This window comes from Phacochoerus africanus, chromosome 2, assembly GCF_016906955.1.
Source record: "Phacochoerus africanus isolate WHEZ1 chromosome 2, ROS_Pafr_v1, whole genome shotgun sequence".
Classification (NCBI taxonomy): Eukaryota; Metazoa; Chordata; class Mammalia; order Artiodactyla; family Suidae; genus Phacochoerus; species Phacochoerus africanus.
Window position 1 is genome coordinate 264,918,736 of NC_062545.1, and position 8,843 is coordinate 264,927,578.

The following is an 8,843-nucleotide window of genomic DNA, read 5'->3' on the forward strand; positions in this document are numbered from 1 at the left end:
GGGAGTAAGAGATGCAAAGTATTGCCTTTGGAATGGATAAACAATGAGTTCCTGCTGTATAGTACTGGGAAGTGTATCTAGTCACTTATGATGGAGCATGATGGAGGATAATGTGAGAAAAAGAATGTATATGTGTATGTGTGACGGGGTCATTTTGGTGTACAGTAGAAAATTGACAGAACACTGTAAACCAGCTATAATGGAAACAATAAAAATAATTTTAAAAAGCCTCTCCCTCTAAAATGTTATTTAGTAGCTTCCTTCAGTTCTGCCCTTGAGGATTGGTCTCAGATGAGAGGAGGAAAATCCTCAGAGTTATGGTATCCTCTTTCATCTTTCTAGAATTAAATCAGAATGTGGCCCCTTGAGAGAGCACAGGAGGAAAACCAGGACATCTCACTCATAATGATGTGTCAGGAAAGTTTCTGAGCCACTGTCGCTGCAGAAGCTCCCTCAGAGAGATGAGGTCCCATCTTTGCTTTTTAACAAAGCTCAAGGGAGATCTTGCAGGTGAACCTCCAGGCTCCTTTCCTTTGATGCTAATTAACCACTCAGGGCCCCTCCTTACAGCCTAATCAAATAGAGTCCAGAGGTAAAATTTGGCTCCTCTTTGCGCATGGTTGATTGGGAATCAAGCCTGGACTCTCTTAGCACAAGTCAGTCTCAGTGTAACCATGGGTCACAACTGATCCCAACACAGACCTTGGTCAGAGAAACAGACCACCCAGGCACCCCCATCCCACTGTCTAGTCAGAAAAGCATGCTGTTTCTTGAGGGCCAAAGTGTTGATCTGATCACAACGTTGGCTCATCTGGTTGAGAACTCTTCCATAATGGAAGCCAAAGAAAGGCTCTGGGGAAGGTCGTGGTTGTCCTTAGTGATAGCCTCATGAGGGTTAAGGTGTGGCCTCAGACAGTGCCCACTTCTCCCCAAAGTGTTTTGCTTTGCAATTGGGACTTCACATTGATCAACTCTGAGTTTGAGTCCTGCTTACTACTTACCTGCTTATGAGTTTGGACAAGTCACTTCACATCTTTTAACTTCAGTTTCCTCATCTTTGTTTTTTTTTTATTTTTCCTGCCACAGGTTTATTTGTACAAATAGCACAGGAGGACAACAGCCCCATATAGACAGCAGCCCAGGGATCACACAAATGCTTCTGTCCTCACACTGGCAGATAAATGCCTCTAATGTGGAAACTTTATTGAGGATTGGGCACATTTGGGAGCTGGAGCCAGAGCCAGAGCTGAACCTGCAGCTGGACCTCCAGCTGCAGCCTTGGCCTTGGTCTGAGCCTTGGCCTGGGACTTTTGCTGGAAGAGCCTGAGACCCTGGGCCATGAGGGCATGAGCACATTTCCCAAGCTTGGGGTGAGCAATGTAGGCAAGTCGACTGAGCTTGTGGCTGCCACCCTATGGGATGTTGGACTTGACCTCCTTGGGTTTTATAATAGCATGTATAGTTTCAGCACATGCACTCATGGCCTTGGCCATTGTTGTCCTGCATCTTCTTTAGGCCCTTCTCATTGTGCTTCTTGGCACAGTGCACGTTCCTAAGGAACTTGGGGTCCACCCCCTTAAGGGATTCATATCATTGTGATTGGGGTTTCTTGATTTTGTTTCTGTACCACTTTCGAGATTGATTATTTGTGATGTGGTTCTTGGACTTTGCTATGGCTGCACCAGAGTCAGCTGACCCTAAAGTGCCTGTGGCCAGAAGAGAAAGAGTGGTTTCCTCAACTCTGAAAGGAGTTCATTAAATCCCATCAGTCAGAACTGGAGGTGGTTGATTTGTACTAGTTCCCTTCCCTTGACCGTGATAATCTACGGCATGTACATCAGCTAGCATCTTTAAATTTATATACAAATAAATGATTAAAAAAGTATATTCTAGCTCACCAGATGATGGAAATTAAGAGAGGGCATTTTGGCCAAAGAACTCAGGAAAAATTACATCCCATTCAGGTTTCTAAGGAAAAGGCTGCCCAAGGAAAAATGGCAAAGTTCAAGCTTGACCAGAAGAAGGCTCTCTCATATTTCCCACATAATTTATGGGGATTATGGCAGGGACATTGCCAGATGTCTTTAGGTTATAGTAATTCTTTATGTCCTTAAGGCTTCAGTTTAAATCAGGGTTCCCTTGTCATTTTGTTTTCATGTTGACTTTTGCACCCCAATCTCTTGCTAGTTGAGTTCTAGGTCTTATTCTCAGACAAGCTAGAGGTTATGGAAATTTCCCAGTTATATTCTCCTGGATAATCCAGAAATCAGAGATGTTCATGTTTAAAAAACTAATTTTCTAGCCAGCTTGGAAGACATGTGGGAAGCCTTTGTTGTGGATTAAAAAGTTGAGACCTTAAGTACCATTTACTTTTCAGTTATCACCAGCAAAATTATCAAAAATGTTGTCTTGGGAGTTTCCATGGTAGCTCAGTGGTGGCAAAACTGACTAGTATCCATGAGGACTGTGTTTGATCCTTGGCCCTGCTCAGTGGGTAAAGGATCCAGTGTTGCCATGAGCTGTGGTGTAGGTCACTGACATGTTTTGGATCTGAGGTTGCTGTGCCTGCGGTGCGCAGGCTGGCAGCTGCAGCTCTGATTTGACCCCTAGGCTGAATTTCCATATGCCTTGGCTGAGGCCCTAAAAAGACCAAAAAAAAATTCGTCTTAGTTTGCTGGGGCTGCTGTAACATAGTACCACAGACTGAGTGGCTTAAGCCACCAAAATTTATTTTCTCCCAACTCTGGATGCTAAAATTCTGAAACCAACATGTTGACAGGTTTGGTTTTTTTTGAGGCCTCCCTGTTTGGCTTGCCATCTTCTCCCTGTGTTTTACTTGGTATTCTCTTGGTGTGTGTCTGGGTCCTAATCTTTCCCTTTTATAAAGGCACCAGTCATATAGTATTTGAGCCCACCCTAATGACATCATTTTACCTTAATTACCTCTTTAAAGAACTTCTCTGCAAATGAGGCACATTCTGAGATGCTAGGGATTAGGATTTCAATTTATGAATTTTGAAGGGGACAAAATTCATTCTAAAAATTTAAAAAAAAGGAGTTCCCATCATGGCTCAGAAGAAATGAATCTGACTATCACTCATGAAGACACAGGTTCAATCGCTGGCCTCACTCAGTGGGTTAAGGATCCAGCTTGCTGTGAGCAGTGGTATAGGTCACAGAAGTGGCTGGGATCTGGCTTTGCTGTGGCTGTGGTATAGGCTGGCAACTATAGCTCCAATTGGACCCTTAGCCTGGGAACTTTCATATGCTGTGGGTGTGCCCCTAAAAAAGCCAAAGGAAAAAGAATAAAAGAAAATGATAGTGTTTATTTGTATCCAGAGTACTGGATGTTGTCCTCAGTACTTTCCTTGAGGTAATCCAAAGGTTTTCTCTTTTTTTTAATTACTTGATTATAGTTGACTTACAATGTTGTATTAGCTTCTGTTGTGCAGCAAAGTGAATCAGTCATAACAATACATATATCCATTATTTCTTTCTGTATAGGTGATCACAAACTATTGATTAGACTGTTGTGTGCTATGCAGAAGGTTCTGGTTAATCATCTAGTTTATGTAATAGTCTGTATATGTTACTTCCTCTCTCCCAGTTCTTCCCTCCTCCCAGTGGTTTCACTTATGGTAACCTTAAGATTGGTTTTCAAATCTCTGAGTTTTTGTTTGTTTGTTTGTTTGTTTGTTTAGGGACGCACCAGTGGCATATGGAGGTTTCCAGGCTAGGGGTCAAATCAGAGCTGTAGCTGCCCGCCTAGACCACAGCCACAGCTATGTCAGATCCGAGCCATGTCTGTGACCTATACCACAGCCCACCGCAGTGCCAGATCCTTAACCCACTGAAAGGGGCCGGGGATCATACTTGCATCCTCATGGATATTAGTCAGATTTGTTTCCACTGAGCCTCAATGAGAACTCTTCAGCTTCTGTTTTTTAAATAAGTTATTTTGTGTTATGTTTTATTGGATTCCACACATAAATGATATCATATGATATTTGTCTTCTTTTCAGACTTAATTCACTCAGTATGATAATCTCTAGGTCCATCCATGTTGCTGCCAATGGCATTATTTCATTCTTTTTTATGCTGAGTAGTATTCCATTCTAGATATGTACCACATGTTCCTTATCTACTCCTATTTTGATGGCCATTTGCACTGCTTCCATGTCTTGGCTCTTGTAAATAATACTGCAGTGAACATTGGGATGACTATCTCTTCAAATAGAATTTTTGTTTTTTGTTTTTTTTCTGGATATGTGCCCAGGAGTGGGATTGTTGGGTCATATGGTAGTTCTGTTTTTTAATGGCTTTTATTTTTTCCATTATAGTTGATTTACAGTGTTCTGTCAATTTTCTACTGCAAGGCAAAGTGACCCAGTCACACATACATGTGTACAGTCTTTTTCTTACATTATCCTCCATCATGCTACATCCACAAGTAACTAGATATAGTTCCCAGTGCTATATGATATTTCTATATTCAGTTTTTTGAGGAACCTCCATACTGTCCTCCATAGTGGTTGCACTGCTTTACATTCCCATCAACAGTACAGCAGGGTTCCTTTTTCTCCACACTTTCTGCAGCATTTATTATTTGTAGACTTTTGATGATGGCCATACCAAGTGTCTAGAGTGGCTCATTCAAATTAGAGAATGAATGAGAGAACCAAAGCCAAGTTGGTAGGGAGTAGAGAGATGAACATCAATGTGACATGGCAAAACCCACGGCATGGTGGTTAAGAATGAATGGCATCTCCATTGGATCATCACTGTGAACTGTAAAGAGTAATGAGAACCAGCCTCCATTCTCAAAATCAAGCCCTAGCTGTCATGTATGGTGACAAATGAATAGAACAAGGTCAGATGTCAGATTCTTGTGTGGGACCAAAAGATAGACCAGTCTGATAAAATAACTGCTTTCTCTTTGGATATGCGTGGAGAAAGGTGCATAATCCCTGAGCATTTAGAAACAGAACTTGGAAGGAGCAATGATAGCCATGAGAAGTGGGAAATGAATGAATGGGGCTAAATTACAAATCAAAATCCACTGAGAAATTGTTTTATTGGGTTTAAAAAGGCAGAATTGAGTTACAGTTACCAAAAAAATAATTAGGGGTTCCTGTTGAGGCAGAGTGGAAACAAATCTGACTAGTATCCATGAGGATGTGGGTTCCATCCCTGGCCTCACTCAGTGGGTCAGGGATCCAGCATTGCCATATGTGGTGTAAATTGCAGATATGGTTTAGATCCTGAGTTGCTGTGTGGTGTAGGTCAGCAGCTGCAGCCCCAATTTGACCCCTAGTCTGGGAACTTCCATATACTTCAGGAGTGGCCCTAAAAAGCTAAAATAATAATTAAAGTAAATATTGAAATGAAGGTACAGAAACAAAGTTACAATTTTGCTTGCCCAGGTTTTGAGGCCTATGGTGACTGAAAATTCACTTGTTATATGTACTGATGCTTCTTGCACCCACATCCATAGCAGCCATCGTAATCCATCTTTATTCATCCTTCTTCATTCATCCCAGAGGAAGGCACAAGTTTTCTCACTGCAGAAATGCAAGAAGTTATTATCAATTGTTGAGAAATGTCTTTAAAGTTAAAACTTACATGCTACACATGTAATAAAGGAATAAAACTGAGTAATAAATCCTTACCCACACTCTGCCCTACCCTAGGTTAGGGCTGACTGAGGCAAAATCAAAGTGATTTAAAGATTCCTATTCTATCATTTAAAACTTCAAGTACCTCCATTAAGTCCTTGCCTAAAATACCATGAAAGATTAATTTGTTTAATTAGATATTTCTATCTACTAAAATAAAAATACCAGAACAGAAAATCATGCAAACTGCTGTTTTTCACAACATAGTACAACATAATTCATCTGACTGCTGCTCTCATTTTATTGAGGTATAGTTGCATTATATTAGTTTTAGGTGTACAACCTAGTGAGTTGATATTTTTATAGATTACATACCATGCAAAGTTATTAGATAAATGGGTTCAAGCATTGATGTCAGCACAGTGTAGATGACTGTTGCCATTCGGTCCTTGACAGAGTAGCTGGACAATGGCTGGAAATAGACATAACTAATACTCCCATAAAACAGAGTCACCACAGTGAGATGGGAGCTGCAGGTGGGGAAGGCTTTGCGTTTTCCAGCAGCTGAGGGGATTCTGAGGATGGCTATGAGGATTCTCAGGTAAGAGATGACAATGCAGCCAAACGGGGCCATCACAGAGGCCAGCCCTTCTGTCATGGCAACAACTCTTTTGACAGATGTAGAAGAGCAGGCCAGCTTCAGAACGGGGTTCACATCACAGAAGAAGTGATGGATAACATTTGATGCACAGAAGGTGAGCCGACTGACCAGGAGGACATGCAGGAGGGAGTGAAGGTAGGAGAAAGCTGTGAGGGCAGCCAGTAGCAGCACACAGCGTCTGTGGTTCATAACAGTGACATAGTGGAAAGGGTTACAAATGGCTACAGTAGCAGTCAATGGTCATAGCTGCCAGAGATAGCTGTGCCAGACATTCAGTGTAGAAAATGGTCTTTGTCTCTGATATGAAGTTCATTGACATCTTGGGGACTGTGACCATTGTGTAGCAAATATCAGCAAAGGACAAGATGCTTAGGAAAAAATACATGGGATTTTGGAGTTGAGGATCAAAGTGGATAGCCAAGAAGATGAGGAGATTTCCCATCAAGGTGACCAGGTACATGATAAGAAAGAGGACAAAGAGTGGTTTCTGGTCCTCTGGGTGAAAGGAGAGTCCCAAGAGGATGAATTCAGAGAGTCTTATTACATTGGACATCCCCATGGACGTGTATGTACCTACAGATAAACAATACTGTCAGTTGATGGTTCTTACATTATGAAGGACATGGATTTTTTCCATCTTGTCCTTACACTGAATAGGTATTAATAGAGTTTCTACTGCAATATTTTTCCTCTTGAACATGGAAAAAATCAGAGCCAATTGTGCACTTTCATTTGTTCTATTAAAATCTTTGAGATAATGATGTATAGAAAACAGATACAGGGCAGTGTTGGTGAGAAAGGGAGAGAGGCAGAGAGAAAGGGAGAGAGGAAGAAAGAGGGATAAGGGGGTTGAGAGTTTGATTTCCTTTTTCTCTTTCCTGCTCCATGGCTGATGATCACAGGAACCACAGAAGCAGTCTGCGAAGCAGGTTCAGGTCTCCTTCTGATTAAGGATTATCAGTGACTAACCCACATCTATATAATCATGAGATAAGTTATCTAACTTATGGTTGATGAGTAATCATCTTTTAAAATCAAGATGCTTCTTTCCAAATCATTTATGAAGGAAGAAAGAAAGCCATTTAAAGAGTATCGAATTGCATGTAGGCATTCCCACTGTGTCAAAACAGGATCAGCAGGCCTCTCTGGAGCACTGGGATGAAGGTTTGATCCCTGACCTGGTACAGTGGATTAAGATCCAGTGCTGCTGATGCTGTGGCATAGGTCACAACTGTGGCTCGGATCTGCTCTCTGGCCCAGAATCTGAGAAAGAGGAAGTGAACTTGGGTGAGAAAATTCTCTCCCAATTCTCCCTATTCATCACCTGATAATACAAATCCTGAGGTCAGCGGAGGGTGACTCAAAAGCAAAAGGTAAAGGAAGATTCACCTTTGGAGTAGAGATTGAAAACCTTCACCTTTGGCATGAACATAAGTTAGCTCTCTTATTTAGCCTCCAGTGATGACCAATTCTCTGATATCAGAGATTAACACCTTCTCATCAGGCATTCATTCTCAAAGCTGATTTCTTACCTGGGAAGAACAGGGATGTCCTGCTTCATGTATTTATTCCACTCTTCCCTTCTTTATGCTCCAAGAGATGATTAGTCAAAAAAGAAGACAAAATTGAGCCAAGAGACAGCATAGAGCAAAGGCACCTGATTAACTGCAGACAATCTCCTAGTGCTTCTCAAAACTGATGCCCCTTCCTTGGATTTTTGTGGTCCTCTGCCGGGTGTAGATACTCGCAGATCCTGCTTTCCTCATGGGACCATCCTATACTACTGTGTCACTAAGTCCCTAGTGTCAGGTGAAGGGGAGAGTATGCACACAAGCACCTATTATCTACGTGCAGGACTTTCTCCACAGATTCAGAGGAATTACAAGTCTTCTCCTTTCCAGGTGGCCCCACATCCCTTTTTTCAAACTTCTGGGTGTAGTGCAACTTCTGCCTCATCTGACATAGGTGTCCAAGAGGGACAATAATGTTCCAGACCTGGCTCTTCAAACCCCTGTGAGGACTTACCTGGGAGATGTTTCATGTAGTCCTGAGGCTGGAGTACAAGGCAGGGACATCTGGGTCCAATTTCCCCTTTGAACCTATAATGATTTCACTTGGCCTCCCCTGAATCTCTCCATTTCTCCAAAGGACAGCAACTCCCAGAGATCCCCCCTCCTGCAACATGTTAGGTACCTTCTGCCCCATTGCCCCAAGTTCAGATACAAATTCTAGTTTAGTAGCTGTGACCTTATGCCTCTATCCTCTAACAAAAGTGTTGCCCGAGGCCAGCTCTGGTGGCCATGGAGTGTACACTTTTTCCCGATAGGAGAGGGGTGCAGTGTCGGTGAATGTACAATTACGGAGACAGCCTCTTTGTCCCTTCTTTCGGGGCGCTGCACTGCTCAAACTTTATTGGCAACAGTGGTTGATTATACAGACAGTTTTTCACTACAGATTACATCCCAGTGTTAAAAGTACATTGGTTAACTATTACATGGTGTAGCAGCTGTACATCATGGTTTAAGATCTCTACCTTAACTAAACTTAGTGAGTACTTTGAAGAGGCC

At 42.1% G+C, this 8,843-nt stretch overlaps 2 pseudogenes; both read right to left on the reverse strand.

Annotated features, from left to right (window-relative positions):
* Positions 1-1,187: 1,187 nt before the first annotated feature.
* On the reverse strand, positions 1,188-5,501 carry LOC125120874 (60S ribosomal protein L29-like; annotated as a pseudogene).
* A 481-nt stretch (positions 5,502-5,982) lies between these two features.
* LOC125120875 (olfactory receptor 1L3-like) lies at positions 5,983-6,853 on the reverse strand (annotated as a pseudogene).
* Positions 6,854-8,843: the final 1,990 nt, after the last annotated feature.